The sequence below is a fragment of the Bufo bufo genome, chromosome 3, assembly GCF_905171765.1.
Source record: "Bufo bufo chromosome 3, aBufBuf1.1, whole genome shotgun sequence".
Classification (NCBI taxonomy): domain Eukaryota; kingdom Metazoa; phylum Chordata; class Amphibia; order Anura; family Bufonidae; genus Bufo; species Bufo bufo.
This window is the reverse complement of record NC_053391.1, coordinates 43881761-43897331: the sequence shown is the minus strand read 5'-3', so window position 1 is coordinate 43897331 and position 15571 is coordinate 43881761. Positions and strand designations below refer to the sequence as shown.

Genomic DNA, 15571 nt, shown 5'->3' with positions numbered 1-15571 from the left:
AATTGGAAAAAGAACAAACAGCAGGTGGCGCCTGCTAGATAGATTTAATTGAATAGCTCACTGACTATAATACATTTTATATTACGTGCAATAAGGAACGTATTCATATCCAGGTGCTGGTTTGAAAAATGTGGAATATTTTAGGAATATAGGGGACAACCCCTTTAAAGAGGATCTGTCACCATGAAATGCGGTGCAGTCTGCAGGCAGCATGTTATATTCCACTCCGAAATGCAGTACATGGATAACTGCTGCAGTGTGTATGTCAGACAATCCCTGTACTATGCTCTGGAATATGTCAGCGCTATGTAAGTAAGGCGGAGTTCACATCAGCGTTCAGCCTTTCCGTTCTCAGTTATAGGAACAGAAGAATGGAAAGGGCGCATTTAGCACATAACTGAGCCGAACGGAGCCTACAGACCCCAAAGACTATAATGGGGTCCGATAGGTTTCCGCTCAGAGGAAGATTTTTGAAGCGGAGACAAAAGTTGTGCGCGCAGTATTTTTATCTCTGCTTCAAAAATCTTCCTCTGAGTGGAAACCTAACAGACCCCATTATAGTTTATAGGGTCTGTAAGCTACGTTCGGCTCAGTTATGCGCCAAATCCGTCCTTTCCATTCTTCTGTTCTTTTAACGGAGAATGGAAAGGCTGAACGCTGATGTGAACTTCGCCTACGGGTGCATTCGCATCACCATCTAGCTTTCCGTTCTTCCGATCCGTCAGAAGAAGAGAGAGAGAGAGAGAAAAAAAACGGATCCTGTTGCATCAGTTGTCATCTGTTTGAGCCATTTCCATTTTTTTAGGGTACTTTCACACTAGCGTTTTTCTTTTCCGGTGTTGAGTTCCGTCCTAGGGGCTCAATACCGGAAAAGAACTGATCAGTTTTATCCTAATGCATTCTGAATGGAGAGCAATCTGTTCAGGATGCATCAGTTCAGTCCCTCTTACGTTTTTTGGCCGGAGAAAATACCGCGGCATGCTGCAATTTTCTCTCCGGCCAAAATTACTGATCACTTGCCGAAATGCCGGATCCAGCATTAATTTCCATTGAAATGTATTAGTGTCGGATCCGGCATTAAGTGTTCCAGCAAAACGGATCCGGTTTGCCGGTCTGCGCATGGGCAGACCTTTAAAAATGCAAAAAATAAATAAATACCGGATCCGTTTTTCCAGATGACACCAGAGAGACGGATCTGGTATTTCAATGCATTTGTCAGACTGATCGGCATCCGGATCCGTCTGACAAATGCCATCCGTTTGCGTCAGGATTTCCGGATCCGGCAGGCAGTTCTGCCTGCCTGAATCCTCTGCTGCAGCCTGCAAGTGTGAAAGTATTAGACGGGGGGGGGGATGGATCAGAAGAACGGAAAGCTAAAGGGTGAGGTGAAAGCACCCTAAGGCTACTTTCACATCTGCGTTTATACTGGGTCCGTCATGGATCAGCAAAAACGCTTCCTCCATGATAATACAACCGTCTGCATCTGTTATGAATGGATCTGGTTGTATTATGTATGAAATAACCATAACGGTTCCATCTCTAAAACCATTGTAAGTCAGTGGGACATATCCGTTTTCCTTTGTGCCAGAGAAAACTGATCTGTCACCATTGACTTACATTGTGAGTCATGACGGATCCGTCTTGCTCCGCATCCCAGGACGCACTCAACAACACTGCGTACTGCGCTTCTGTGTGTGTCATGGGAAGGCAATGAAACGGAATGGAATGCATTCTGGTGACTCTGTTCCCCATCAGTTCAGTTTTGTCCCCATTGACAACGAATGGGGACAAAACGGAAGTGTTTTTTCCCCCGCTATTAAGATCCTATGACGGATCTCAATAGCGGAAAGGGAAAGCGCAAGTGTGAAAGTAGCCTAACATGAATAGATATATATTTATAGAATTTTTTACTTAGACCTTCAGATAGAATAATACAATCTGTTTCGTAGATGTCAGGAAAAAATTCCAAAAAAATTCAAGACCACGTTCTTCAGAAAGCTATCGATGCCATGAGACGGGAGGGCTGGCATTACAGAGGTAAGAGTCATATGCCAATAGGCTAACGAGGGGCTCATCTACAATGACTTAGATCTGCAGGATTATGAGCACCTGTAATGAGAAGTGCTGCATGTAAACTGTGCAGAACCCTCCTCTGCAGAGGAAATTCGGGGGGAGAGTTATCAAACTGGTGTAAAGTAGAACTGGCTTAGTTGCCCATAGCAACCAATCAGATTCCACCTTTCATTTTTCACAGCTCCATTGGAAAATGAAAGGAAGAATCTGATTGGTTGGTATGGACAACTAAGCCAGTTCTACTTTATACCCTGAATATAGGGGTGAGGAATTGGCTCACTGGTGGCCCATGGAAAGGGAGCGGGCCAGTGGCTCTGAGTGGAAATTGATATTGAGAAACCTCCAGGACCTCCCTATTGGGAGTGTATTTTCCCCGGCGCCTCCCCCAATGGCACTGACAGGAGGGTGCTCCCCGCCCCCAGGACAGGAAACAACACGGAAGCTCAAACTTTAAAAGGGCCTCCTCCCCTTACCTAATCAAGCTCCTCCTGTGTTCCTGAGCAGGCTCACTGTGAAGATAGCGCACGGCCTGGTCTCTTTCCCCACTAGTTCACTAGTTAGGAGGGCCATTGCAGTGGTCAGGGGCTCCATGGACGTGCGACTTCCCTTTGCTGTACCTTTGGCATAATTCCTCGTAGAAGGCAGCCCCGGGCTTTATTCTGCTCACTCCGTTTGGGGAGCACAGCAGTTTCCTTGCGGCATCCGGTGGGCGAGACTTGCATGCGTCGTGACGTCATTCCGCTGCGACGCACGCATGTATGAACGTCATGACGTCACGGACGTCTCTCAGGAGGCCGGGAGATTTAAATGGAGGCCGAATTCAGGTAGCAGCGACACGTGCTGTTCCCTTCCCTGCAATGTCGGCGCCTACTGACCCAGATACCGCCCGCAAGCCTCTGGATGTGACCGCAAGCACCATCAGCCCGGTAAGCCTCCTCTCCTGACTTGGACAGATATAGGTGTATGGGGATGTTATGTCTATTATCCACCTTGGGTGCTTGGTGCTGGTGTCTATTCCTGAGGGAGGTTTGAACCCTACTTATTTTTTCAATTTATTTTTGTAGGGTAAAGACACCTCCAAGGCACCTGGATCTGATTCTAGTAGCAAAAAATGCGCCATCTGCAGGAAGTCATTTATATCTAAAGCGAAGAAATCACTTTGCCCAAAATGTGCTGAAAAAGTGGCGGCTGAAGAATCTCCTTCCTTCTTAGACTCCATGTAGAGTATGATACGTGAAGAGGTTAATGCTGCAATGGAGTCTAGGTTACCTCTCTCTTCACCGCAAGCCTCTATGTCTCAAAAATCACAATTTATACGGGTTGGATTTGAACGAAGGGGAAGTTGCTTCCGACATAGACTCTGATTTATCTGACGACGGGCAGGGGAGACCATTGTTTCTCCCAGAAGATACAGACAGTCTCTTAAAAACTAGACGAGCTACTATGCACCTGGAGGAGTCTAAAGAAAGTCGCTCCATCCAGGATCAGATGTTTCAGGGTCTAGGAGAAAGAGAAAGGAAAAGACGTGTCTTTCCGATCCATAATAATGTCAAGGCCCTAATCTCGAGGGAGTGGAAGGATCCCGAAAATAGAACCCCGATTACAAACACTTTCAAAAGAAAGTATCCGTTTTCGGACTCTGACTCAAATCTTTGGGATAAAACTCCAAAGATTGATGCTCCAGTGGCAAGGATATACAAAAAATCCTTCCTCCCGTTTGAGGACATGGGATTACTTTGTGATCCGAAGGATAAGAAGTGTGAGAACCTACATAAAAAGGCTTGGGAAGTAAATACAGCTATGTTCGGACCAAGCATTGCATCCACCTGTACCGCAGATCCCTATTGTATGGCTCAATCAGCTAGAGGATCATCTTGCAGTAGGAACCCCAAGGGAAGAGATTTTGGCCTCATTGCCCATGATTAAATAGGCCTCAAATTTTCTGGCCGACGACTCGGCAGATTTAGTCAGGTTATCAGCAAGATCAGCTGCTATTTCAAATGCCACCCGCAGGGCCTTATGTCTCCGCTCTTGCTCTTATGTTCCATCCCATGTGAGGGGAATAGGCTTTTTGGGTCAGTCTTGGATGATGTTTTAGAGCAGGCTTCCGATCAGAAAAAAGGTTTTCCCACTGACGCAAAACATTTTCATCAGAGACGCTCCTTTCGTAGTCAAAAGAAGCCTAAACCAGAACAAAAGAAGAGAGAATACTCAGGTAGATGGCAATCGTCAAGAGGAAGAAACAAGGGATTTCTCTTCAATCCTGATAACTCGTCAAAATCCACTCATTGACGCCAGAGGCCAGGTGGGAGCAAGATTTAAAAATGTTGTTCCACAATGGAGACATATAGGAGCCTCCTCTTAGATACTAGCTGCCATTCAAAGGGGTTTCATGCTAGAATTCAGTACTTACCCACCAGACCACTTTATCGTCAACAAACCTTTGGCAAAGAAAGAGGAACAGTCATCGCTACAGACAGAGATAACCAACTTGATTCAAAAAGAGGTCCTGCTACCAGTTCCAGAACGCCAGCAACAACGAGGATTTTATTCCGCAGTTTTTTCTCATAAAAAAAGCCAGGGGGATCCTTCAGGCTTATTATAAATCTAAGGAGTCTGAACAAGTGCCTATCTTACAAAAAGTTCAAGATGGAGACCATCAAATCAACTAAAAATCTGCTTCCTCAACATTGTTACATGGCGACAATAGATTTGCAGGACGCATACTACCATGTAACCATTTTCAGAGATCATCAAAAATTTCTCAGGATAGCAGTATTTGAGAGGTCGTCTCTGTCACTTTCAATTTCAAGCGCTCCCCTTTGGCCTGTCATGAGCTCCCAGAATTTTCACGAAGGTAGTGGCAGAAATACCCAGTTATCTTTATCTACAGGGCGTTCGTATTGTGCCCGACTTCCTATTTTGTTTTTCAGGGACAATTTTACAAACAGATTAATGGGACCGCTATGGGGACATCTTGTGCCCCCACTTACGCAAATCTTTTTTTAGGGTGGTGGGAGGATAACACAGTTTTCACGGATGGGATGTCGTCATATACCTGCCACATTATATTTTGGGGCAGGTATATAAACGACATACTCATCCTTTGGCATGGTGGACAATCACTCTTTCATGAATTCACTCAAGCTTTAAATGATAACAATATAGGAATGAAGTATACGTATGAAATTCAGGAGAGAGAGATAGTATTCCTAGATCTGAAAATTAAAATCATGGAAAATGGACATTTGGACACTGAAGTATATAGAAAACCAACCTCCACGAACAGCTACCTGCACTGGACGAGCTGGCACCTCCCACCTCTTAAGAGGGGAATACCTACTGGCCAATATCTGAGGGCTCGGCGGAATTGCTCAGATGAGGCCTCATTTGTAAGAGAAAGTGGACACCTCTTCGAGAGGTTCAAGAAGAGGGGTTATCCCACAGCCCCCTAAAAAGAGCCTATAACAGAGCTAAAACTACAAATAGAGAAAATCTACTCAAAACAATTCCAACCAAAAAGAATGAGACTATCAGATGCATAGGGACTTTTGATGGCTATAATAAAGAAATATATCGCATATTGGAAAGACATTGGCACATTATCTAGACAGATAGAGATTTAAAATCAGTCCTTACCTTGAACCCCAGTGTAACATATAGGAGAAGCCCAAAGTTGAAAGACAAACTAGTGCATAGTCACCTAAAGGAGAGAGGAACAAAAAATACTTTATTGAGAGAAAAATATTGTGGTTCAGCACCCTGTGGAGATTGCTCCTTCTGCAAATATATGCCCCGTATTAAAAAATTTACGAATCCTGATGACCGGAAAGAATACGAGATCAGACAACTGACCACATGTAAAACACAAGGGGTGATATATATAGCGTCCTGCCCATGTCCCAAGCTATATGTGGGTAAAACCACACAGGAATTGAGACGCCGTATCTCAGGCCATTTAAGCTCAATTGAGACGGGCAAGGATAGCTCGATCGCGAGACACATTAAATATGTACATGATAATAAAATATCAGTCCTGCGATTTTTGGGTATTGTGAAGTTAAGTTTAGGCCCTAGAGGAGGCAATCTAGACAAGAAGCTCCTACAGTGTGAAGCTTGTTGGATTCAAAGGCTTAACACCATGAGTCCAAATGGCTTAAATGAAGGGTTCTCCTTCACAGCGTTCATATGAAGGGTGCCAGGGATAAGATTCTCCCTAGGTTCTATCTGCTGGGATTATAGTCAAATTGATAACGCTTCTCTCTCTCTTTTAAGAAATTACTAAAAATACTACTAGTAAAAAAGTAGCAAAAAATAGAACATTGAGAAATAATAGGGCAAGAATATCCAGATCTGATGATGAATAGTAGACATATAATTTATGACGGTGATAATAGAGACATCTAGAAAAAGTTCCAATACACACGTAAAAATTATAAGTCCACGCACTTGCGCAATACGATGCGTGTATGCAAAAACTTTGTAAGTCCGAGTGCATGCGCTGTTGATGTTCTATCCTCTGAAATAAGTTAGTCACTGCATTTGCACTTTCGGATAACTCCATGCATTTTCACAATGTCACACATATATATATAAAAACTCTCTAAGTTTTAGCGCATGCGCTGGGTAAACCCTACCTCCTTAAATGTAGCTGGATCCCCCGCATATACGTACCTAAGTATTCTGAGTCCCAGCGCATGCGCTCTTAGTATTTTGAACTGGGATTAATTCTAAGTTCCCAACACATGCGCACTGACTATGCAGACGGGGATAGCGAAATTTCCAAGTTCCAGCGCATGCGCTATAAATCTTTGAAGCCTATAATATGGATAAAGTTCTTGCGTCTGCGTATTGGCACAAGTAGAGATCCTGAATCTCCTAAATTCTAACGCATGCACCCTTAACATCTTGGATTATTTCTAAGTTCCTAACGCATGCGTACAAACCGTGTGAGTTGAGATCCTGAACTCTCTAAGTCTTAGCGCATGCACGTCTAATAGCTGGAACTTGAAATATTCTAAGTTTCTAACGCATGCGCGCAACTAGCCTTTGTATTGGTCTATAACATTGACACCGCGATCTGAGATATGGATATTATTGGCCCTAAAAGATGTCTGCTAACGTGAAATGGGAACACTCATAGGCTATTGATTGGAAAGATCCGCCCTATGGGTATATAGGACTTCTCATAGCAAACACTCGTGTTAGTTGTGGCTCCATTTCCCCTGAAGACGCTGCTTTTAGCGGTGAAACATGTCGGGGGAGCTGCGTCTTTAATGTATTTTAAAGATTATGGTAGGGCAATTATCTGAGCATTAGCGCAGCAACCTGCAGACGATGCGCGCACATGCTCATATGATAGGGGCAGTATAGACAATTGGTTAGAGGAGTTAGCAGTAATCGACCGGGAGACAGTAAAATCCTAGAAAGGATAACAATTTCAAGTAGCAAGGAGTATTCCCCTATGGTCGATCTGCTAATAGAGTGTAGTCTAGTTTACAGAGTGTTTGGTGCCAGATGACACTGCAGACATTATAAAAACAACAATAATATAGACTACTACATACTACCTCCAGGCGGATATGAAAACAATATCCCCCTGATTCCACTACATCAAGTGATAGTACGCTACACACTTGAGCCCCTACCAAAGTACCCCTCCATATGTATTTTAAAATTTTCTCTTTTTGGTTTTTGGTTTTGATAATAGGAAATAAAAGTTGCGTTTGAAATAAAAGACCAGAAACAGGAATTTATAGTCTCAGACTATTGAACTATTATTACGACTTCCTATTAGCAGCAGAATCAGAAAATCAGCTGGTACATCTAGACCTTGTTCAAAAGACCTTCATCTGGGATGGATCATAAATGTAAAAAAATCCAACCTCGCTCCGGCTGAGCAAAAAGTATTTTTAGGAGTTCTTCTCGACTCTTGCTTACTGATGTCCTCCCAGAAGAGAAGCAGTCGTCCCTTCAACTAAAGGTAAATCAGTTTTTTACAGTCTAAGGCTACTTTCACACTAGTGTTTTTTGCGGATCCGTCATGGATCTGCAAAGATGCTTCCGTTACAATAATGCAACCGCATGCATCCGTCATGAACGGATCCGGTTGTATTATGTCTTATATAGCCAAGACGGATCCGTCATGAACTCGATTGAAATTCAATGGGGGATGGATCTGTTTTCTATTGTGTCAGAGAAAACAGATCCGTCCCCATTGACTTACATTGTATGTCCCTTACTCAACATACCTGTCATTTTAGATTTTCTTCAGGCAGGTTTAAACAAGGGGCTTAAGCCTTCCACCCTTAAAGTTCAGATCTCCGCTTTAGCAGTTTTTCTAGACACAAATCTATCTGATTATCCTCTAATCAGGCGATTCATCAAGGGAGCAATCAGAGATTCCCCCAGATTACACTCTACCATCCCACCTTGGGACTTGAACTTAGTCCTTACAGCGCTGATGGACTCTCCGTTTGAGCCTATTGAAGATATTTCTCTCAAACTCCTGACCTTAAAGACTACTTTCCTCCTGGCCATAACAACGACAAGAAGGGTGGGGGAAATACAAGCCCTCTCTTGCTGTCCTTATCTTAAAATCTTAAGACATTGTCCATCCTTTCTCCCGAAGGTAGTATCCAGATTTCACTGTAATCAGGTAATCATTTTACCGTCATTCTGTCCTTCAACTTCGACAGACTTGGAGAGGCTCTTTCATAACCTGGATGTGAGACATTGTGTGCTTGCCTACTTAAAAATCTGGAGAGAAGATAGAAAATCGGATCACCTCCTCCTTCTAACAAAGGTCAGGCAGCCAGTAAAGCCATCATTGCAAGGTGGATAAGGCAGGCAATTTCTCTTTGTTATGCTCAAAAGAACCCAGATCCTTCGAAGGGACTCAGGGCCCATTCAACACGGGCTATGTCTACCCTTTGGGCAGAAAATGCGGCCATCTCGATTGAACAAATTTGTAAAGCAGCTCTGTGGCCAAATCCAATGACTTTCTTCAACCATTATAAATTAAATGTCATGCATAAGCAGGATTTATCCTTTGGACGCAGAATTCTTTCTGCCGTAATCCCACCCTAGTAAAACTCTACTGTTATTCCTCCTGTCAGTGCCGTTGGGGGAGGCGCAGGGGGAAAAGGGTTAATTACTCTTACCGGTAATTGGATTTTCCAATAGCCTCCCAAACGGCACTGGGGGTTTTCCCACCCTTAATTATGGTTTTCCTTGAATTTATAATTTCATGTTCATTCTTGTATTCCAGTTGGATTAATATCATTTTGTTCTTGCATCACTACCGTAAACTTTGTTATTTACTGATTAGGTAAGGGGAGGAGCCCCTTTTAAAGTTTGAGCTTCCGTGTTGTTTCCTGTCCTGGGGGCAGAGAGCACCCTCCTGTCAGTGCCGTTGGGGAGGCTATTAGAAAATCCAATTACCGGTAAGAGTAATTAACCCTTTTTTTCTGTCTGGGTTCACATCACCGCTTAGCTTTCCATTCTTCAGATCCGCCAGAATAACAGAAAAAAAGGATCCGTTATTGCGATCAGTTTGTGTCACTTCCGTCAGAGAGCAGTTATTTTTGATGGGAGGAAAATCGTTTTTTTCCCGGATGCAGTACGGCATGCAGGACTTTTTTTTGCACCTAAAGTAACAGATCTCTGAATGAAATGGCTCAAACAGATGCCAAATGTGCATAAGGGCTCATGCACACGACCGTGGTTTTGGTTCGCACCCGATCCGCATTCACTTCAATGAGGCTGCAAAAGATGTCTGCTCCGCGGCCCCCCAAAAAATATAAAACATATCCTATTCTTGTGAGCATTACGGACAAGGATAGGACTGTTCTATATAGGCCAGCTGTTATGTTGCGTAAAATGCAGAATGCACATGGCCGGTATATCTGTGCTTTGCGGACCTGAAATTTGCTGACTGCGAAAACAGCCTTACTGATGCACAGGATCTGTTGTTTTACAGGATCCGTTTTTGTCTTTTGTCTGTTCTTCTGACGGATCAGAAGAACAGAAAAATAACGGTGATGTGAACGCATCCTGACTGTGCTTTCATTTAGTGCTTCATTCTGTCTTGTCCGACTGTAAGGCAGCATTCACACAACCGTATCCATTTAGCGGTTTTACAAAACACGGATACCGTCCGCTTGTGTTCCGCATTTTTCGGATCACCATGTCCCGCCCTTTGTTAGAAATGCCTTTTCTTGTCCGCAAAAGAGACAAGAATAGGACATGTTCTATTTTTTACGGTCTTGTGGACAGGACATGGTGTGCTGTCCTCATCTGTTGCGGTCTCATTGAAATTAACCGGTCCGGCCTGTGAGCGCATGGAGTAAGACGCACCGCTCACTGCTCCTGCTAGTATCCTGTTCATTTATACTGGAAGCGCACTCAAATTAACTGAAAATACTTTAACTGGTGAGAGGAAGGTGTCCGGTGACTGCTGTGTTGAAATCGGGAGCCTTGAAATGCAGAGGAAATCGTCCAAAGCGGTCAAACAAGACCGTCTGGAGATGGGCCAAGATGGGGCCGAAGGCGGTGTAGTGTCGGCGCTGCAGGAGATGGTGAGCCAGAGCGCGGCAGCTAAACTTAGCAAATATGCCAGACTTGATGGCGGAGTGGGCGATGCGGCTAGCGATAAAGGGACTGATATACCTACCTCCTCTGATCAGGAGGACGGTTCCATGGATGGTGACGATCCGGTTTCGGCCGGTCAGCCGGTACTCAAATCTGCAGGCCCTGCAAAAGTTTCAGTAGGCCCTCGGGCTGATTCTGCAAGGGAGCTCACCTTGAAAGATATAATGGCTGCCGTGGCAAGCTGTAACAGTACCCTTAAAGTGCTCACAGTACAAGTTGGCAGCCTGCGATCAGATGTGTCTATAATCAGGCATAACCTGCACAAGATTTCTGAGCGCACCTCTGAATTGGAAAAGAGGGTGTCCTCATTGGAAGACGTTATTCAGCCTTTGCAAATGGCGTCCAAAACGAATGGAAAAGATATAGCTGCCTTATACGCCAAAGCGGATGACCTAGAGAACAGATCGAGGAGAAATAATCTGCGGATTGTTGGAATGCCAGAAAAAACAGAAGGGGCCAATGCTACAGAGTTTGTGGAGAAATGGTTGCACCAGTTATTCCATGAGAAGGGCCTATCTTCCCTGTACGCGGTTGAGCGGGCGCACAGAGTCCCTACGCGGCCGCTCCCGCCAGGCAGACCTCCTCGTCCCATACTGGCGAAGATTTTGCATTTTAAAGATTGGGACACTATCCTACGCCAGTCAAGGGACAATGATGAGATGGTTCTGAACGGGGTCAGAGTGTCCATTTTTCCGGATTATTCCAATGAAGTGCAGCGGAGGAGGAGCAGATTTATAGATGTTAAGAAAAGGCTCAGAGTGCTACAAGTTCCGTACGCCATGTTGTTCCCGGCTAAATTGCGAGTGGTGGCATTGGGATCCACCAGATTCTTTGAGGATCCTGATGAAGCGGCACAGTGGCTGGACGTCCACGAGCGGCAACTGAGAAGTGGAGCCCTGGACACCTGAAGGAAACAGTTTGCAGTTTGTGTTCACTTTATATGCATAGGATTGCACCCTAATGTCACTTTAACGTTACACCAGTTAAAAAGTGTATTGAGTGTTGCTACCGCACGGTAGATCCTGATGCAGGAGTAGGAAGTTGGGGGATGGAAATGTATTTCCCAGTTGTGGAGAGGATTCTCTACCTGAGGGAGAGTGTTGGAATCAGTGATGATTACTGTTCAGCAATGGGCATGGTGCTTACAGATTGCCCTGTGTTAGAGTTGGAAGTTGGGGAGGGGGGGGGGGGGGGTTGCGGAAATTGTTCACAGTATCCTGATTACTGGGGAGGGGGAGGGAAGAGATGGATGGGGGGCGTGAATTATGAGAGAGTGACATGCGTATGGGGTGTGAGATTCAAATATGCTGTAATCTTTCATTATGACACAAGTGATTAGAGTGTTGAGCTGGAATGTGAGGGGAATGGCTGATGCACGAAAACGACAATGTATATTTCAATATTTGGGTCGGTTTCAGCCGGCTATCTGCTGCTTACAGGAAACGCATTTGTCCAATGATAATGTGCAGTGGCTGAACAAGAACTGGGTAGGACATGTGGTACATGCAATCCATTCCTCTCACTCCAGGGGCGTAAGTGTGATTGTGCATAAAAGTATAAGGTATGAACATCTGAAGCAATGTGTGGATGCTGAGGGCAGGTATGTGTGTGTAGTGTGCAAGATTGATGGGATCCAGGTGGTGTTGGTGTCAGTGTATGTGCCTCCACCTTTTGCTTCCCCTTTAATAAGGGATATTATGACCTTTGTGGCGGACTTCCCTGGACTGCCGTGGCTGCTAGTGGGGGACTACAATTGTACATTGAATGACTCCTTAGATAGATGTCAGGTAGAAGGAGCCAGTGGATCACCGGGGAGTGTGGCTCTTAAGAATATTATGAGGGAAACTGGTATATCTGATGCATGGAGGCTGCGTAACCCGGATAAGCGGGTGTTTTCATGTAGATCTGCTACGCATCATTCATTATCGCGCATAGATCTGGCTTTGGTTAATGATGTTATGCTACCACTGATAAGAGATGTTGTTTATCACCCTCGGTCGTTGTCTGACCATTCCCTGGTGCAGGTTGATTTGTGCCTGGGCGTGCTTAGGCAGGGACCGAGGCTGTGGAAATGTAACCCGCATTGGCTGAATGTGCTTGGTGACCTTTCTGAGATTACTCTGGAGGTCAGGGAGTACTTTTCTATTAATGGAGGGACGGCTTCAATTCACGGAGTATGGGATGCCATGGAAGCGTTTTTGAGGGGTGTACTGATTAAAGAAATTAGTAAGCATAAATCTAAATCCAGAGAGGCAGATGTTAAAGCTCATGTACAAGTAACAGAGGCTGAAAGGGAGTTTGGTAGATTCCCCATCATGGCTAATAGTGAAACACTAGCGGTAGCTCAGGAACAGCTGAGGTGTCACCTACTACAGGCCGCAGAGAGGAAACGTAGTTTTTACCGCCAAAGATCTTTTGAGGAAGGAGAGAAAGTAGGTCATCTGCTCTCAGTGGTCTCTCAGGCACAGAGGGGTTCTTCCTGTATACAAGAACTAAGGGATGGAACTGGGAATAGTAGCCAGGATACAAAAGGGATATTAGATATTCTAAAAGGTTTTTATGTCTCTATCTATGCTTCCAAGGCGTCTAGCTCGGAGGAGGCCTTGTCCACATTTCTGGCTGAGGCTCAACTTTCAGTGTTATCAGATGAAGATAGAGAGAGACTAGAAGAGCCGATCACGCTGGAGGAGTTAGAGGCTGCTCTTAGGGAGATGGTGAATGGTAAGGCGCCGGGGGCAGACGGTATACCAGTGGAGGTGTATAAAAAGTTGCAGGGGGTACTTCTTCCTGAATTACTTAAGGTCTTTGAATATTCTCTGGAGACGGGTTCGTTACCACATTCTATGCAGGAAGCTATCATTGTAGTTATTCCTAAACCTGGGAAAGATCCCAAAGTTCCTGATTCCTATAGACCAATTTCGCTCTTAACAGCGGATGTGAAGCTCCTGGCGAAGGTGCTGGCGAACAGGTTGTCCAGGGTGATTCTGACTATCGTGCACCCGGATCAAACGGGCTTTATGCCTGGGAAATCGACTGCTATAAATATCCGCAGATTATATGCTAGTCTGAATATCCCAGCTGATAATGGAGGAGATAGGGCCTTACTTGCGTTAGACGCCGCCAAGGCGTTCGACAGTGTTGAATGGAACTACCTATGGGAAACCTTGCGAGTTATGGGCTTTGGGGCTCTGTTTATTCAGTGGGTGAAGGTGTTGTATTCAAGCCCTAAGGCAAGAATCAGAGCTAATGGGGGGCTGTCAGATAGCTTTTCTTTGGCCAGAGGCACCAGACAGGGGTGCCCATTGTCACCCTTGTTGTTTGCTCTAGCAATTGAACCACTTGCAGCCCTTATCCGCCTGTCACCTCATATTGTGGGATTTAGATATGGTGAGACGCAAAATAAAGTGGCTATGTATGCTGACGACACTATGTTATTTTTGGGTGACACTGGGGGCTCTTTGGATGCAGCCATGGCTTTAATAGATAGATTTGGAGGCTTCTCTGGGCTTCGGATAAATTGGCAGAAGTCGGCCTTGATGCCGGTAGACGGACAAGCTCTCTCTGGTGCGCAAGCAGATAGTTTGGTACCCTGGGTGGGGAAGTTTAAATATTTGGGCCTATATATAACACCTAGATTGCTGGATTTTGAAGAACTTAATTTAACTCCCTTGCTAAATACTTTTCGGCTGAAGGTAAGGACATGGTGTAGACTCTTTTTATCGGTGGTGGGTAGAGTTAATCTCTTAAAAATGGTAATGATGCCCCAGTTACTATATATATTGAATAATGCCCCTGTATGGATCCCGTTAGAGAGATTTAGGAAAATACATTCTATATTCAGAGATCTTATCTGGAAATATGGTCAAGCTAGGATTAAGCTGGACACCCTGCAATATTCTAAGTCTGAAGGTGGTTTGGCTGTCCCTAATGCCTGGATTTATTTCTTAGCCTCCCAGTGTCAACATTTTAAGGGTTGGATGGAATTTCAGCTACCAGATGTGACGGGGAAGATACTGCAACACTGGTTGGGTAGTAGGGATCTTATGGGTATTCTGGAGGGTGCAGGGATGCATGGGGGGAGAGAGAAAGTAACGCTTATAGAGCTTATGAAAAAAGTGTGGGCAAAGGTGAAATTGATCAGGGGTGTTGGTGGGGTAGGTGAGCTTTCCCCAGTATGGAACAATAACTTGATGCCAGAATTCATTTCTCTATCAAGAGTCCGGAATTGGGAATCCCATGGAGTGATGAGGATAGGTCAATTGATCGAGACCAAAGTATTTAAATCATTTCAAGGCCTACAGCAGGAATTCAACATTCCTAAAGTTTGGTTCTATCAATATTTGCAACTGAGACACGCCTATGATGTCACGATGAGAAAGGGTTGCATTATAGCAAAAATGGATGTGGTCCACAAACTGGTTCTACCAGCTGGAGCGAAGAGAGGTTTGATATCCCAGGTGTATACTCTGCTACGTGACAAATTCTTGATAGGATTCCCTCTTACAAGGATGAGGAAATGGGAAAAGGATCTGGGGGACATCTCTAAGGATCAGTGGGAAGATATACTGGAGGCAGTCCCTAGAGTGTCTGTAAGTGAACAGGGCAAGTTGTCACAACTGTTTATCATCCACAGAGTCTACAAAACTCCAGTATTTTTAAGGAAAATCAGTGTTAGAACTGATGACAATTGTCCAAAGTGCATGGAGGAAGGTGCCGATTTGCTTCATATGCTTTGGTCATGTCCAGTGTTAAGTAGTTTTTGGGATGAGGTGTTGACTTTGATTAATCGTAACTTGGAGTTGAGGGTGCAGAAGGACCCAAAGATCTGTGTGCTGGGATATGTGAA

At 44.6% G+C, this 15571-nt stretch overlaps 2 protein-coding genes across 4 annotated transcripts in view; one reads left to right on the top strand and one right to left on the bottom strand.

Moving 5' to 3' along the window:
- The window catches only part of DNAJC28 (DnaJ heat shock protein family (Hsp40) member C28), a 31992-nt gene extending 29200 nt beyond the window's left edge, over positions 1 to 2792 (bottom strand). The window contains exon 1 of one of the 3 annotated variants that reach the window (XM_040423157.1): positions 2691 to 2792. The gene's annotated coding sequence lies outside the window, so the exon portion shown is untranslated. Of the gene's footprint in view, positions 1 to 2679 lie in introns of all 3 variants that reach the window. The other 2 variants (XM_040423159.1, XM_040423158.1) reach the window with 2 other exon arrangements.
- The window catches only part of LOC120994519 (trifunctional purine biosynthetic protein adenosine-3-like), a 53837-nt gene continuing 39844 nt past the window's right edge, over positions 1579 to 15571 (top strand). The window contains exon 1 of the mRNA XM_040423156.1: positions 1579 to 2037. The gene's annotated coding sequence lies outside the window, so the exon portion shown is untranslated. The remainder of the gene's footprint in view (positions 2038 to 15571) is intronic.